General features: G+C 35.1%; 1 long non-coding RNA gene across 1 annotated transcript; it reads left to right on the forward strand.

Annotated features, from left to right (window-relative positions):
- Positions 1-1,903: 1,903 nt before the first annotated feature.
- LOC141342214 (uncharacterized) lies at positions 1,904-2,673 on the forward strand. Its single transcript, XR_012356678.1, has 4 exons — positions 1,904-2,015; positions 2,112-2,211; positions 2,323-2,361; positions 2,464-2,673. It is a non-coding gene; the product is annotated as an uncharacterized lncRNA (long non-coding RNA).
- The last annotated feature ends 13,639 nt before the right edge of the window (positions 2,674-16,312 follow it).

Consider the following 16,312-nt stretch of genomic DNA (forward strand, 5'->3'; position numbering starts at 1 on the left):
CGAATAATACAAATATTATGGAAAAAAAGAAGGTCAGTTAATGGACAAGACTCTGGGATGCATAAAATGTTTCTTGTGAGGCTATTAAATTTTAAGTACTTTATGTAATGTTTATTCATGATAAACTTGTGAATGCTGTCTACATTGCGCACAGACATCATTAGCATATACAGCATCGCCTATATAATTATTTAATATTGTATTAATTTCTACAGAGATGATAATCATATCTATAGGAAGCTTTAAATTATTACTTAACGAAATAAAACAAATTGAAAACAAAAACTCGTTTATGTAATCCGTAAAGATAAATTTCTCTCTCAAGGCGTCCAAAAAGGTATTGTACTCGAGGAGCGGATATAATATTCTTGATACTTCAAACTTCCATGTTCTGTTCTATAAATTTTGAGAATTAAAAAAATCAGGCTCTCATGAAATCTTTGAAATCAATCTTTGTATGGCTAGTTTATTCAGTTATTCAGTATTGTTGTGTTTCCCCTGTTTTATTCGTTTAATATTCAGAAACAAGTGCCTTTTTTTTTTCAAAACATTTTTTAAAAGAAAGAATTCAACCCTCCAAAATTTTGTTTGCCTATGTCACAATATGAGATAAATCCAGCCCTGTAAATGATGCTGATTTTTGTTGCCAAATTGGTTTGGAAGCGTTGTTGAATAAACAAGTAACGTTAAACTGAACTTTTATGCCTGTATGACTGACAATTTTATTGACCACTGAGAAAGCATTGATTTGGTAAGATGATGGTTCATACCATGTAGAAAAATTACATTTTGAAAAATAGCTTAGATGTAGTAAACTACTTTTGCCGTGTTGCTGCTGTAGCTTAGCTTAGCTAAGGAATGGGAAACCACTACAACACTGTTATACGTCATCATACGTTGTCGCTAGTTCTTAATGTTACATCAGAGGACATGCGCCGATGTTTATCACACATTTCAAGATGTTGAAAAAAATGTTGTAGCGTTGCAAAAAGTACAAATGTACGGTGTACGCACCGTTCATTCACATGTACACATATGGCCGTAAGCAAAACAAACAATGCGTTATCACATGCACGGCAAATTGCAAATCTGTGGTGTAGTGGTGCCTTGAGAAGTGGGTAAATGCTTCATTTGTGTACAGCAAATTGCTGGAGTTCGAAAATCAGGAGTTAGGCAAAAAAGTGTGAAAGAGTTAAATTTTTGGAGTTTATTCTTTAACTTTCACAACAGTTTGTGTTACGGGATACTCCCTGGCTGTGTTGTATTTCGGAGTTCATTCATTGGTGTTCAGGGGCACGTTTTAACAATAACGTTACATCAGGAGCGCGCCATGACACGAGCCTGGTTCTGCCACACGATCGACTGATGAAGTTGTCTACTTCGTCATGAGGTAGGTAAAAAACTAACTCCAAAATGTTCTTTATCTTCTGACAGACAGCTGATTATAGCTGTTACGTTAGTGTACTGACGCCAATAACCGCGGCGAACTTTGTGTTGAATGAATCTCCGATGCAAAACATGGCTGTTTTGAGCGGACTTTTTTTCGATGTGAACAAGCTAATATTAGCTTACGTCTTTCTGTTCACCTTATTTTTTTGTAAACGAGTGTTTTGCTGTCAAATTTAAGTTGCGACTCGCTCAAGAAACATTCTGTTAAGCTTCCATAATGTCATGCCGACGAGACGAGGTAATATCTAGCAATGTCAGTAAACTGAAGTGTCTAAGTCTAACTTTACCCTGGCTAAAAACGATCATAGTTTAGCCATGAACGTGTAAAGTAATGCCTGCAATGTTTTGAGTCGTAACGGCTAACGTTACAAATGTTTTAGTAGTGACTCGTGACCTATGAGAGTTCGTGGCTTTCATATTAAACATTTTGCATTTTCAATCACACTAACAGGTTGTTTTAAATTACATGTTTTCTCTTCATTGTCAGGATGTTGACAGAAGTGCTGGATGGAGGGAAGTAGTAGTAAAACTGGACGAAATTTGTTTCTCAGATTTTCTCAATTCAGGTGAGTTATGTGTTTAGTAATCAGTTAATAAAGAGTAAGTGACTGTAATTTTATGATTTATTTTGTAAATAACATGTTGTTGATGTTATTGTGTAGTCCAGCAGAAGTTTTTGAGATAAAACAACACTGAAAAAAGATGACCAGGGCTCAGCTGATGTACTACATGTTTTCTTGCTTTTTGGATGTCAAAGGACTGGTAAGTATTAAATAATACTTCAAAATGTTATTGAAAAAAATATATATTTTTACATTTGTCTGAACGATTATCTTTTCTTAAAAAAAAAAAACAATTTCTTTGTGACTGAAGAAAGAAAAGAAAGACATGAACCTCTTGGATGACAAGCGGGTGAGTAAATTATCTGTATTTTTTTGTTCTGGAAGTGGACTCTTCCTTTAATGCCTATTGTTTATAAAGGGATGTTTATCTTGTGTTTCGGTCATGCCAAAGTATTGATGACCATCATCTGGCCACTAAAGAAAACCCTCAGCCATATCATCTTTCCTCAGGGACATCAAAAGCACAGGTTTCCACCTTTTACATCGTCTTGGACTGAGAAGTTTCGCCTTGTCAGTCATGTGAAACCTTGGGTATTGTTGAAGAGCTGTTCAAGTAAAGTAAAGTATCATGATGCTCTGTCCAGCCTGTACATATTTTTTTTTAAAGACAAATGTATATAATAATGATATAGGTAGAACTGAAGTCAAAGAACTGAGAGCAAGGCAGTTGAACAAGCAGTATTCTTATTTAAGCAAAATGTTAAGTTCTGTCCTCTGTGCTCCATCCTTCAGCTTTCAGTTTTGTTTTTATTCAGGCGCCTCAAACTAATTCATGGAATGTATCCTGGTATCACTGTGGAGTTGTTTCTTGTTACTTCATCTGATGTATATCTACCTCTGGTTACACAATACTACTGCACTATTTTATAATTATTCAGGTTTGATTTTATATAATGCAATGATGTGTTTTTGACTATGCTGTATACAATTTTACTAAACATTTCTTGTTGGCACTGCAGACATGTATTAAATGTAAATGTTTTGCTGTTAGATTTTACAGTATTTTATGACAGCAGTTAATTTCAAAGTGTTTACATGCATGGAATTTCAAAATCCAATCTATGTATTTCCTGAAATAAAAGCAGCTAGTTGAGAGTATGGCTTTCAGTGTAGTCATTTCCACATAAAACATATTGTGTTTACCCTAAGAAGTGTTTTTAACACTGGTTAAAGAGTTTAAATTATAATTAACTAAATTTTAGAGTTAAAATTACTCTCCAAATGATTAATATTTTAACTCCAGAAAGTGTTAAAATCTAACTCTGAGAAAGTGTTAAATTCTACTCCATTGAATTTCCTTTTGAACTTTCAATTTGAGCGCATTGGTTTACTGGATCCTTGGACTGAAATGTTTACAGGGGTTCACTGGTTTAAGAAATTTCAGATGGTAAAAATCTGCTTCTTTTTAATTGTAAGGTATTTTTTTTTTTTTCATTATTATGTACTGATTTAAATGACTGGGGTGTGGGAAATTCCCTCGCCACATGGCCTTCCATGTTTCTAACTTGCAGTCAAGTGTATATGACATAAAAATATATTTTGTAATATCAATCAGTGCAAACAGTGCTATCTGCTAGCAAACTTTAGCGATTTTTTGCAAACGTTTATTTACAGAACAACACCATAAACACAAACACAAGATTAAAGGTAATATACATATAATGAAAAATTGTCATAAATATCCTTATTAATGGCAAAAATTACCTATATTTATAAGTCTGCTTGCTCGAGTGAGCAGGCATGTTGGAAAATGGAAATTTCTCTTAGCCCTTCGTTTGAAATGAGGTCCCGAAAATTCTTTGTTTGGAGGCCTATCTGGCCCTTCCCCTTCCCCCTACCCTTCCAACCTAACGAGAAATGAGACACCCCTAGCACTTCACCCCCCCCCCGGAGCCAAGCCAGCTCTTCTCACCTTTATTCATAGGTTGGGGGGAAGGTGAAAGGTGAAATGGCAAGTTTAAAAGTGACACGAACGACCCTCATTAACAATTGTGAGGTTAGATGTTTGAAAGGTTGTGAAAAAAATGGAGGCACCAGTGCAATCACTTTTTTTGTGTGAAAATAAATAAATAATTTCTTCATTTTTGCTTATAAAGGTATAGGAGTAATACATCATTCTGACCTGTAACGGGTCCATTTTTATTTTAGTGCACTCACAATAGCCTATAAACAACTCATGCGTTTATAAAATAAAGGAAAACAGAAGATGCGCTTTCTGCCGTCTGTTCTTGAACATCGCTTCACAATGAACAAAACCTTTAAATTACCACTTTAAAACGAAATAATTCAAATCGAAAATAGAAACGTTCATTATGTAATCTGTAGGCCTAAAGATTTAAAGATATTTCTATATAAAGGCACGTCCAATTTAGAAATGGCGAGAAATTTTTCTATTTATCTCCATTATTGATGAATGTCTAAAATATAAAAGTAAGGAAAAGCCTAAAACAGGGCTGATTATATTTATTTTATAATTCTATTAAAATTATAATGTTATAGAATATACTATAAAATAATTATAATTACAAATTATACTGGCATAGAGTATATGTAAAACTTTAATAATTGTAGCTGCTTATATTTTCAGATTTTATGTTTCTCTGTTCTATATATCTTAAAATTTAGAGGATTTGCTGCAACGCAATTTTGTCCGATATGCAAATTATTTATTAGCCTATTAGTATTTTAATCCATAAAGCAAATGCTTTAAAAACACCTTTAAAAAATACTATTTTTGCATCCAGATGCTTTTAAAGAACTTTTCAATATACATGTTATCTTATATCTTAAATGAACTTGTATCTTAAATGTAAACCATGATTTCGTTGTATTCCCTGTGTAACGAATCTCTTACTTATAGCTACATTTTAGGTGCGTCTGAGCTTTGTTGTTTATGATTTTTTTAAAAATCAAGAGTTGCGCGCACTCAACAAAACTGACAAGACTCATTTGAACGCTTCTGATAGACATTGCATTCCTAACCCAACAGAATCGTGTGTGGTTCGTTATAACACTGTAAAAACGCCTAAAAAGAATTACGGTGCAGATTATCTGATCTTAATGTAATGCCGCAATTTACATTTTCTATTCATTTTCATTTTATTGTCAACAGACGTAATATATTGATTTTGTTTGGGCAGGGGAATATGTCCAATTTAGTGGCATTTTTTGGCCCCAGGTCAAGCCTTCCCCAGCCTTACACACGCTCCGCCTATGATACTAACTATATATATACCCTTAGAATATATAGCCTATATATACCCACTTAGAATAATTTTCTTCCCGACCCGACACGCTAAATTTAATTCTCATTTCCAGAATCTCACATTTAACCATTTGGAAACAATGTCGAGTATAAAACTTTTTTCGCAGTACATCCATTATATTTCCATGTTCCACTTTTAAGACGTATTACAGCCCTGCATTTTAGTCCGTCAAAGATCAAATGCGGGCTAAAATTATATTTTAGACATTCAGTGGTGATTTAAAAAAAAATTGCAGCGCTGGAGGAACCACGAGACCAGGCTACCATGACGGTCCTGTTAGCAGCATTGAGCGCACGTTCAGCACAGCTTGGAAGGGTTCCTTGTTTAAAGCTTACCACAAAACACTGGCAAAAGTAAATACCATGACTGTCTAATAGTAAGGAGATATTTTAATTATTTATTTAGAAACTACTGTTTTCTGAGTCAGTGATGATGCAGTTAACAGTCCTCATATCCTCGTTGGACGCGCGCCTTTAGAGAGAAATGCATCTCTATGGACTAGCTACATAATAAAAACAGTTTTTGTTTTCTATTTGTTTTTTTCGTTAAGTAGTAATTTAAGTCTTTCTACATATTTATTTATCATGTCTGACAAAAAAATAACGGTTAAATATTTTCCACTGAAAAAAAAATGTAACTGATCGAGCTTGAGCCTTCATGTCCTAAAAATGTGTTTTGCTCTCTCCGCACAAACGATTGGATATGCACCTAATAGCGCATATTTATATCTATTATTATTTATTTCTTTTATTTTACATCTATGGATTTTAGTTTAGCCAATTCGTGATTTGAGAAGGCAAATTGAAAGAGTAGGTCAACTCACTGTCTGCCGCTTGGTCTTTAAGAAACAAAAAGCTTACGTTTAACGAACAAAAATGCTCCAATTTTTTTTTCTAAATTAACTTAATAAAAAGGAAACGAAATTATAAATACTTTGCCGTTACATACAGAATGAATTACCGATTATGGCGCCAGATATTGAAACAACAGACATAAATACTGTCCAAATAGCCCTCTTTGTGCAGGGCTTGGCCACAGAATGTTGTTCCTTGCGCCACCTGGTGGATATTATATGAAGCGCAACAACGTTTTAAAAAAACCTAAAAAAGCCCCTGCAGGCCGCCGCGTGGCGACGCGTGCTGAATTGCAGGCTGCCGCGTGAAAAAAGACGCATTTTTAATGGCCAGATCTGTATACTGGCTCCTGAAGCATCTAAGTTGTGGTTGTTTGGATGTTTTTTCTGAAGAAATATAGAGACTGGACATTGATTCTCTTTGTTTAAACAGTTTAATCTGTAATTTTACAATCTGAGATTTACAAATTACAAATTCAACATTTTTTTTTAAATACAATAGGTTAAGAGCAGAGTTGGGAAGGTTCCTCTGGAAAAATGTAATAGGTTACAAAGTGTAATAAGTAGTGTAACTATTTCAATTACTTTATTAAAGTAATGTAACTGATCGCTTTTGATTATTTTTCTAAATTTCTAATGAATGTTTTTAACTGTTAATCATTTTGAAACAGTACATATTTCTCATAAATAGACACATCAATCAAAAAAGTAGCATTATATGATTTTAATAAATTATAAATTACACTGTAAAAAAAACACAATTTGTTGAGTAAACTTAAAATAGTTTGTTACCCTGCTGCCTTAACATTTTAAGTTGAATCAATTCAAATATCTAAGTTGTCACTTAGTACAACTTAACATTTTAAGTTGACTAAACTTTTTTTGATTTGACTGAACTTTAAATTATAAGGCAGCCAGATAACAAATTACTTTAAGTTGATTCAACAAATAGTTTTTTACAGTTTAGATAAATTCTGTGAAGAGCCATCACTTCTCTATTTGTTGGGTGTTATTGCGTCTGGTTTGTGCATTTTAATTTGCAGAAATCCTATAAAGTATATAGTCTCTCAAAAACATAGAAAACATAGAAAACTTTTGCATACACTGTCCTTTACGTTGCTTCACGATGCCATAGAAGAACCTTTTTTGTCTAAATGGTTCCATAAAGAACCTTTAACATCTGAAGAATCTTCAGATTATCAAAAGGTGAGAAAGAGATGGTTCTTTACAGAACCTTTGACTGAATGGTTCGTTGTGGAACCAACTTTGAGATCATACTAAGGTTAAATACTGATTTAAAATCATAACAAGAAATAGTTTAATAGCTATAATACTGTTTTTGAAATCAAATCCATGTATAGATATGACAGGATACACTGTTTTAAAGTTACTCTAAAAAAATAAAGCATATACATAAACCCAAATAAAACAGTTATTGAATAAGCATGTGTCCTATTCTGTGTCCTCAACTCCTTAAACATTGGTGTCTCGTATTTTAGAGCAGTCGATGCAATTTGTGAAAAAAAAAATCAATCAAATCTGTATGTTTGTGAAAATATTCAGATGTTACTCCCTTTGTAATTGTCAATATTTTCATAACTGTAATTTAAAAACTGTAACAGATTACATTTATTTTGTAATTAAATTATGTAATTACATTACATGTAACTAGTTACTCCCAAACAATGGTTAAGAATCAACCTCATGAGTCACGAGACTTAATGTGTTTATGTGACTGTCACTAGAGAAAGACAACATAGGGCGACAAAAAAGCAAACTAATTGCATAGTAAGAACAGAATGAGGAAAGATCGAAACTTGACAGATGCCACCTAATGAAAGGAGGAAAAAAACAACAGAGATCAGATATGGATGATAATTATTGGTGGTGATGGTGTGTTTGTGCGTGTGTGTGTGTGTGTGTGTGTGTGTGTGTGTGTGTGTGTGTGTGTGTGTGTGTGTGTGTGTGGTATGTGTGTGTGTGTGTGTGTGTGTGTGTGTGAGTGTGTGTGTGTGTGTGTGTGTGTGTGTGTGTGTGTGTGTGTGTGTGTGTGTGTGTGTGTGTGTGTGTGTGTGTGTGTGTGTGTCTGTGTGTGTCTGTGTGTGTGTGTGTACCTGGTATTCATCACGTTGTGGGGACCAAATGTCCCCACAAGGATAGGAATACCAGTAAATTTTGACCTTGTGGGGACATTTCTCAGGTCCCCATGAGGAAACAGGCTTATAAATCATGCACAATGAGTTTTTTTGAGGAAGTAAAAGTTTGCACAATCTCCTGTGAGGGCTAGGTTTAGGTGTAGGGTAGGTGTAGGGCGATAGAAAATACGGTTTGTACAGTATAAAAACCATTACGCCTATGGAATGTCCCCATAAAACATGTAAACCAGTGTGTGTGTGTGTGTGTGTGTGTGTGTGTGTGTGTGTGTGTGTGTGTGTATTGGAGGAGGTGCTGAAGAAGAAAGGGAGAGAAATAAAGAGAATCTGTGGCAGCCGTCTGGCACATAGACCAATCTTTCATCTGCTGCTTTTAATCCTGACATGGTCCACATTCATGATAAAGCTTGTGCTTGCATAACCAAAACAAGAAAATTCATAATCATAACACTAAGCCTTCTGACCATCTCTAAATTTAGAGAGGCTTTAAGCAAACTGAGAGAGAGCAAGATGAACACGCTTAAATTGACACAAATGTGCCAGGAAAATAGATATGCAGTGTTGAAACACCAAAGAAGTCACAGCTTTGAACTAGAAAAAAAAATTATGTGTCATTTACCATTGGCACCCTCTCGAAAAATGACACTACACATCATTTTCTAAAAAAAAAAAAAAAAATTGAGTTAAGTTTGGTTTTGAATGAATGATTTTTGCTGGCTTTCTAAAAACACATTTACCTACCTGAAATAAAATGAGATGGGTAAATTTAGGCAATCTTTTGATCTTTTAGATCAAAAGCAAATCTTTTTTTATTAATTAGAAGAGATGTTCAAGCATAGGTAGACAGAGGAAATGATACGTGGTTGAAATAAACAGGAAAATGAAGCACAAGGAGCTTAAACAAGCTACTTCAATGGATCATGAAAGGAATGAGATCATAAACATTCAAACAGTGCTTCAAGAGCCCAAAAAAGGACACATGGAGACACGACGGAGAGAAATGATTAGGGAGAGGCAAAGAAATTGGCTGACCGTCTGTGCAGAGAATAGTTCAGTTAATAATTGGCCTGTGTTTAAGAGTTAAAACAGGAGTGTGCAAGTGTGTGTGAACATCAGCTTTTGAACACATTCCTGGTCCTTCATTTGCCCCCCGTGGAGTAACAGGAGCTCCTTTGTAAGGGAGTGTGTCTTCAAGCAGAATCTGGCCCTCAATGCAGACCACCTGTATGCTAATGAGAGATCATCCTATTGTGTTCGCAAAAAGAGAACAGCTTGTCGGAGTGTGCCGCAATGAGACTGAGTGTGACCAACCAGGGAGTTAAATAGGGCGACAGAAGTGTGTATGTGTGCCATGGGGTCAGATCGCTGTGTTTTTAATTGATGACCTCAAATGGAGGTCATACAGAAAACAGGATTTGATTTCAATACAACTGTCTGGATTTATTTTAAAACAGTTTCTACCCACGTGTCCATGTGCATGAATGGAGAGACATTCTCATACACTCAGTGAAGACCAAACATCTGAGACAACATTGAAAATCTGGGATATAGTCATTCTCATTTAAAAAAAAATGGATTTCACAAATTCTGTCGTTAATTACTCACCCTCATGTCATTCCAAACCCGTAAGACCTTTTTTCATCTTCAGAACACAAATTAAGATATTTTTGATGAAATCCGAGAGCTTTCTGACCCATAAACGACAACACAGCTACCACATTTAAGACACAGAAAGGTAGTAAGGGCATTGTTAAAATAGTCCATGTGACATCAGTGGTTCAACACTCCTAAAAATAAAGGTGCTTTAAAAAGTTCTTCACAGCAATGCCATAGAAGAACCATTTTTGCTTCCACAAAGAACCGTTCAGTCAAAGTTTCTTTAAAGAACCATCTCTTTCTTACCTTTTTATAACCTGAAGAATCTTTTGTGAACCAGAAAGGTTCTTCAGATGTTAAAGGTTCTTTATGGCATCATGAAACACCTTTATTTTTAAGAGTGAACACTAATTTTGCAATGAAGTTGCAGGAATATTTTTTGTCACAATGGACTATTTTAACAATGTCTTTACTACTTTTCTGGGCCTTGAATGTATCAGTTGCGTTGCTGTCTATGCAGAGTCAGAAAGCTTTTGAATTTTATCAAAAATATCTTAATTTGTGTTCCAAGGATGAACAAAGGTTTTACATGTTTGGAACAACATGAGGGTGAGTAATTAATCACAGAATTTTCATTTTAAGGTAAACTATAACTTTAAAGTGCCAAATTGGTTAGATTTTTTTAATGCTATATATATATATATATATATATATATATATATATATATATATATGTGTGTGTGTGTGTGTGTGTGTGACCCTGGACCACAAAACCAGTCTTAAGTCGCTGGGGTATATTTGTAGCAATAGCCAAAAATACATTGCATGGGCCAAAATTATTGATTTTTCTTTTATGCCAAAAATCATTAGGAAATTATGTAAAAATCATGTTCCATGAAGATTTTTTGTAAAATACCTACTGTAAATATATCAAAATGTAATTTTTGATTAGTTATATGCATTAAAAACTTCATTTGGACAACTTTAAAGGTGATTTTCTCAGTATTTAGATTTTTTTGCACCCTCAGATTCCAGATTTTCAAATAGATGTATCTCGGCCAAATATTGTCCTATCCAAACAAACCATACATCAATAGAAAGCTTAATTATTGAACTTTTATATGATGTATACATCTCAGTTTTGTAAAATTTTACCTTATGACTGGTTTTGTGGTCCAGGGTCACATATATATATATATATATATATATATATATATATACACATACAAAAATTTGAGTTGTCATTTTTCTTAAAGACCCAGAAAGACTGCATTTAGTTGATTAAAAGTGACAGTACAAACATTTGTAATGTTTTAAATGATCTATTCATCAAAAAATCCTTTAAACATTTAATAGCACAAACATGTGACACTGAAGGATAGTGTGACACTAAAGACTGGAGTAATGGCTGTTGAAAATTCAGCTTTGCCCTCACAAGAATATATTACATTTTAAAATAAATTCAAATTGAAAACATTAATTGTTCATTTGTAATAATACACCCTAATATTACTGTTTTTATTGTGTTTTTGATCAAATAAATGCAGCCTTGGTGAGCTTAAAAGATTAGTTCACTTCCAGAATTAAAATTTCCTGATAATTTACTCACCCCCTTGTCATCCAAGATGTTCAAGTCTTTCTTACTCCACTTCAATTCGAAAAAAGAAATTAAGGTTCTTGAGGAAAACATTCCAGGATTTTTCTCAATATAGTGGACTTCAATGGGGATCAGCAGGTTGAAGGTCTAAATTGCATTTCAACACAGCTTCAAAGGGCTCTACATGATCCCAGCCAAAGAATTAGGGTCTTATCTATCAAAGCAATCACTGTCAATCACAAAAACTATCATTTTCTAAAAAAAAAAATAAAAAAAAATTTCTATACTTTTAACAACAAATACTCATCTTGAACTAGCTCTGGGTCCTCAATTTCACACACTACGTAATCACAAAAAGAAAAACGCGTGGTTCGTTTTTTGTCTGTGTACTTAGGTTCAAAAAGGTAGGGCGAAAAACTCCATCTCATTTTCTCCTCCAACAAAATCCATCATTGTTGTTTAACCTTTTTTTGCCTTCTACTTTCTTCGCACATTTGCTTTATAATCACTGGGTCAGTACTTCCAGCTACGTGATAGGTGACCCTTCCAACGCGACTATGTAATGTGTGAAGTCGAGCTAGTGTAAAATGAGCATTTGTGGTTAAAAATTATATAAATGTTCATCTTTTACAGAAAATTAACAATCGTTTCACTATGTAAGACCCTTATTCCTCGACTGGGATCATGTAGAGACCTTTAAAGGAACACTCCACTTTTTTTGGAAATAGGCTCATTCTCCAACTCCCCCCGAGTTAATAAGTTGAGTTTTACCGTTTTGAAATCCATTCAGCCGTTCTCCTGTTCTGGCGATATCACTTTTAGCATAGCTTAGCATCATTGAATCCTATTAGACCAATAGCATCACATTCAAAAATGACCAACGAGTTTCGATATTTGTCCTATTTAAAACTTGACTCTTCTGTAGTTATATCGTGTACTAAGACCGGTGGAAATGCAAAGCTTCAATTTTCTAGGCTGATAAGATTAGGAACTACACTCCCATTCCGGCGTAATAGTCAAGGAAGTTTGCTGCCGTAATAAGGCTGAAGCAGGAGCAGTGACACCACGCAGCACATGTGCAAATGCTAAACTAGCTGGGAACTCATTTCTGATAATACTCCGCCTGCTTCGGCCATATTACGGCAGCAAACTTCCTTGACTATTACGCCGGAATGGAAGTATAGTTCCTAATCTTATCAGCCTAGAAACTCACAGCTTTGCATTTCCACCGGTCTTAGTACACGATATAACTACAGAAGAGTCAAGTTTTAAATAGAACAAATATGGAAACTCGTTGGTCATTTTTGAACACGATGCTATTGGTCTAATAGGATTCAATGATCTATGCTGAGCTATGCTAAAGTGATATCGCCAGAACAGGAGAACGGCTGAATGGATTTCAAAACGGTAAAAATCAACTTATTAACTTGGGGGGAGTTGGAGAATGAGCCTATTTCCAAAAAAAAGTAGAGTGTTCCTTTAAAGCTGCATTAAAACTGCAATTTGGACCTTCAACGCACTGATCCGCATTGAAGTCCATTATATGGAGAAAAACCCTGAAATGTTTTCCTCAGAAACCTTAATTTCTCTAAGAAAGACATGAACATCTTGACATGAGGGTGAGTAAATTACCAGGAAATTTTTATTCTGAAAGTGACCTAATCCTTTCAGAGACTCAAAAGCATCAGAAAGTCCTACCGACCCCAAACTTTTGAACACTAGCGTACATATATTACTTTCTAACATCAGATCATTATGAAAAGTTTCTTTGCAGCAGCAGTCAGCATAGGTAAAACTGCTTTTTGACCCTACATATAAAGTGACAGGCTTTTTCCCTTTCTCTGTTTTTGCGCTGTGAATACTGGATTTTCTCCTACATGAACACCTACTCCGTTCTCCAGGTCATCCATCACTTTGTTCATTTATATTATGCAGTTTTCAAAGTAAATCTATTTTGCTTTCCATTTCTCTCTCTCCGTTTCCTCTCACTTGACCCATTTATACATCTTTCCATCTCTCCCTCAGTGTTTTGCAAGAGCTGGTTCTCTATATGCCTCGGGGTGTATCTTGGCGCAACGAAACAGAGATCCACTCCCATTTTCAACCAAGCCTTCAACGGCTTACACCCTATGCCTAGGTCTTCACCTTTTATCATCTAACCACATAAACCAGTCTTTTCCATATTTGATTCATTATCCCACCCACTCCAGCACGCCATTAGCAAAAAAGTAATTATATCTCAGTAATAATTCACTCAGGTGAGGCCTAGAAACCAAAACACTGTGTATATAAATGGCTTTATACGCAGCTTGAAGCGTATAAAGGTTGACCAAAGTTTGTCAGTGTTATTACTGTTGCCATTTCTTTTGTTGCACAACTGTGGAGATAGTTTTGCATGTCAGGCAACTAACAAACAAAGTAAGCGTTCCACAGAGACGCGTTCAGCTTATGATAACAGCTATGGGCTTGAGGAGTAAATACATTTTTCATGAGATATTTCATCATTCCCATCTGAAGTTCGAAGCTAATCAAAGCTGTGAATAATTTTCTTTGTTGCGCAGATGAGATCTCCTGAGCCCACGAGGATATGCATTAGCAACTCGACAGCTTAAATGCTAAATTAACTCTAAACAGCACTTCATAATGTGTTGTTATTAAATTATCCTTCTTCGTCTCATTTTTCATCACAAGTGCTTTGTTGGGATATCCTGCGAGCGATTACCTGAAAGCCCCCCTCGCTAAATGACTCGTTGGATGAATGCTGCAATAACAATGAAGCAGCACTTGTACACACTAACATCAACGGGACATTAGAGAATTTGCGTTGTACTGGATGCAGAGGTTTCCAGGCTGAATGGCAAAGTCGTTTACACCTCGATCGGATTGTAAAGCCGTGGTCCATTATGCAAATGCGGCCTTTGTTCGGAACACTGGACAACTGCCATTCATATTCATACACGTATACACGCTCTCACACACAAGTGGACAGTATGGCCCAACAAATGCTAAACACTCCCACACAGATCTATCCACACTTTATAGACAGCAACGGCTACTGTGTAGGGGGATAGTGAGAGAACAAAAAAGACAGTGTGTACGCGAGCGAAGAAAAGAGAATAACTGAGAGGAATTTCAGCTTCTGTCATAGACTTCTGCATGATGCCAAGCCAGGCTGTAAAGGGAAGCCTGCTGTGGGCAGATCTGTTCCTGAACATTTGCTCTGAGCTCTACCTCCTACGCCGATGGAGCTCATAAGCATACTTTATTCTGCGACGTTCCGACTGAATAGTCAAAAAAAACGTCTAAAGCACATCTATAATGTCCCGGCTCACCTGGTGAAGGTGACGCATTGATCTCAAAGCAGACAGAAGAGCACCCTCACTCACATATATACACACTCAGCCTTGACTAATCGTCCCAAACTGAAGCCTTCAAAAACAAGAAACATGTACGAGCCTGCCCGGCCCTGCCTAGCCCAGCCTAAAAAAAGGTAGACACACTTTCCACTCGGCTCACCTTACTACCCTCAGGTCAAAAGACCTGGACTAAGTAAGGATGATTGCTCTCCACTGTCACCCTAGGATGAGCAGTCAGACCTGGATTAGAGACAACCAGGGAGCCCCTGTGCAGGCGGGACGAGGGGGGAAAAGCCCTGATGACTGGAGATGAGGTCACCATAGCGTTATCAGGTGTAAAAGGGGATTTTAGGGATTACAGGTTTATGATTGATAGCCAGGAAAAGCCTGCTTTGTTTGTCATTCAACACAATGTACAATTTACAAATGCAATATTTCATAACTGACTGGAAAACACTGCCCACGGTAAATTACTCAACTTGCTGTCATATTGATTAATGCTGAACGGGGTTTTAATATCCAGTAAACTGGTAAAATATAGAAATATACCTATAGAACCTGTAGAAATCTTACAGTTCAGTTTCTAAAACAATTAAAAAAAAATCATAAATTGAGTTTATAAGGACATATTTAATTATAATACAGTAATACACTTTATTATTAAAAAAAAAACACTGATTTATTTTAGATTTACACTACCAGTCAAGTTTTTGAATAGTAAGATTTTTTTAAATGTTTTTTAAAGAAGTCTCTTCTGCTCACCAAGCCTGCATATATTTGATCCAAAGTACAGCAAAAACAGTACAATTTTGAAATATTTTTACTATTTAAAATAACTGTTTTCTATTTTAATATATTTTAAGATGTCATTTATTTCTTATCAAAGGCATTCAGCATCATTACTCCAGTCTTCAGTGTCACATGATCCCTCAGAAATTATTCTAATAGGCTGATTTGCTGTTCAGGAAACATTTTTTATTATTATTATCAATATATAAAACAGTTGAGTACATTTTTCAGTATTCTTTGATGAATAGAAAGATCCAAAGATCAGCATTTATCTGAAATAAAAAGCTTATAAAGACATTTATAATGTTACTAAAGATTTCTATTTCAGATAAACGCTGTTATTCTGAACTTTCTATTCATCATAGAAACCTGAACAAATTCTACTCAGCTCTTTTCAATGTAATAATAATAAATGTTTTTGAGCAGCAAATCAGAATAGAATGATTTCCGAAGGATCATATGACTGGAGTAATGATGCTAAAATTCAGCTTTGAAATCACAGAAATAAATTACAAATAGAAAGAAGTTATTTTAAATAGTAAAAATATTTCACAATTTTGCTGTTTTGGATCAAATAAATACAGCCTTGGTCAGCAGAAGAGACTTAAAAAAAAACATTAAAATCTTACT

This window comes from Garra rufa, chromosome 9, assembly GCF_049309525.1.
Source record: "Garra rufa chromosome 9, GarRuf1.0, whole genome shotgun sequence".
In the NCBI taxonomy this organism is placed as follows: Eukaryota; Metazoa; Chordata; class Actinopteri; order Cypriniformes; family Cyprinidae; genus Garra; species Garra rufa.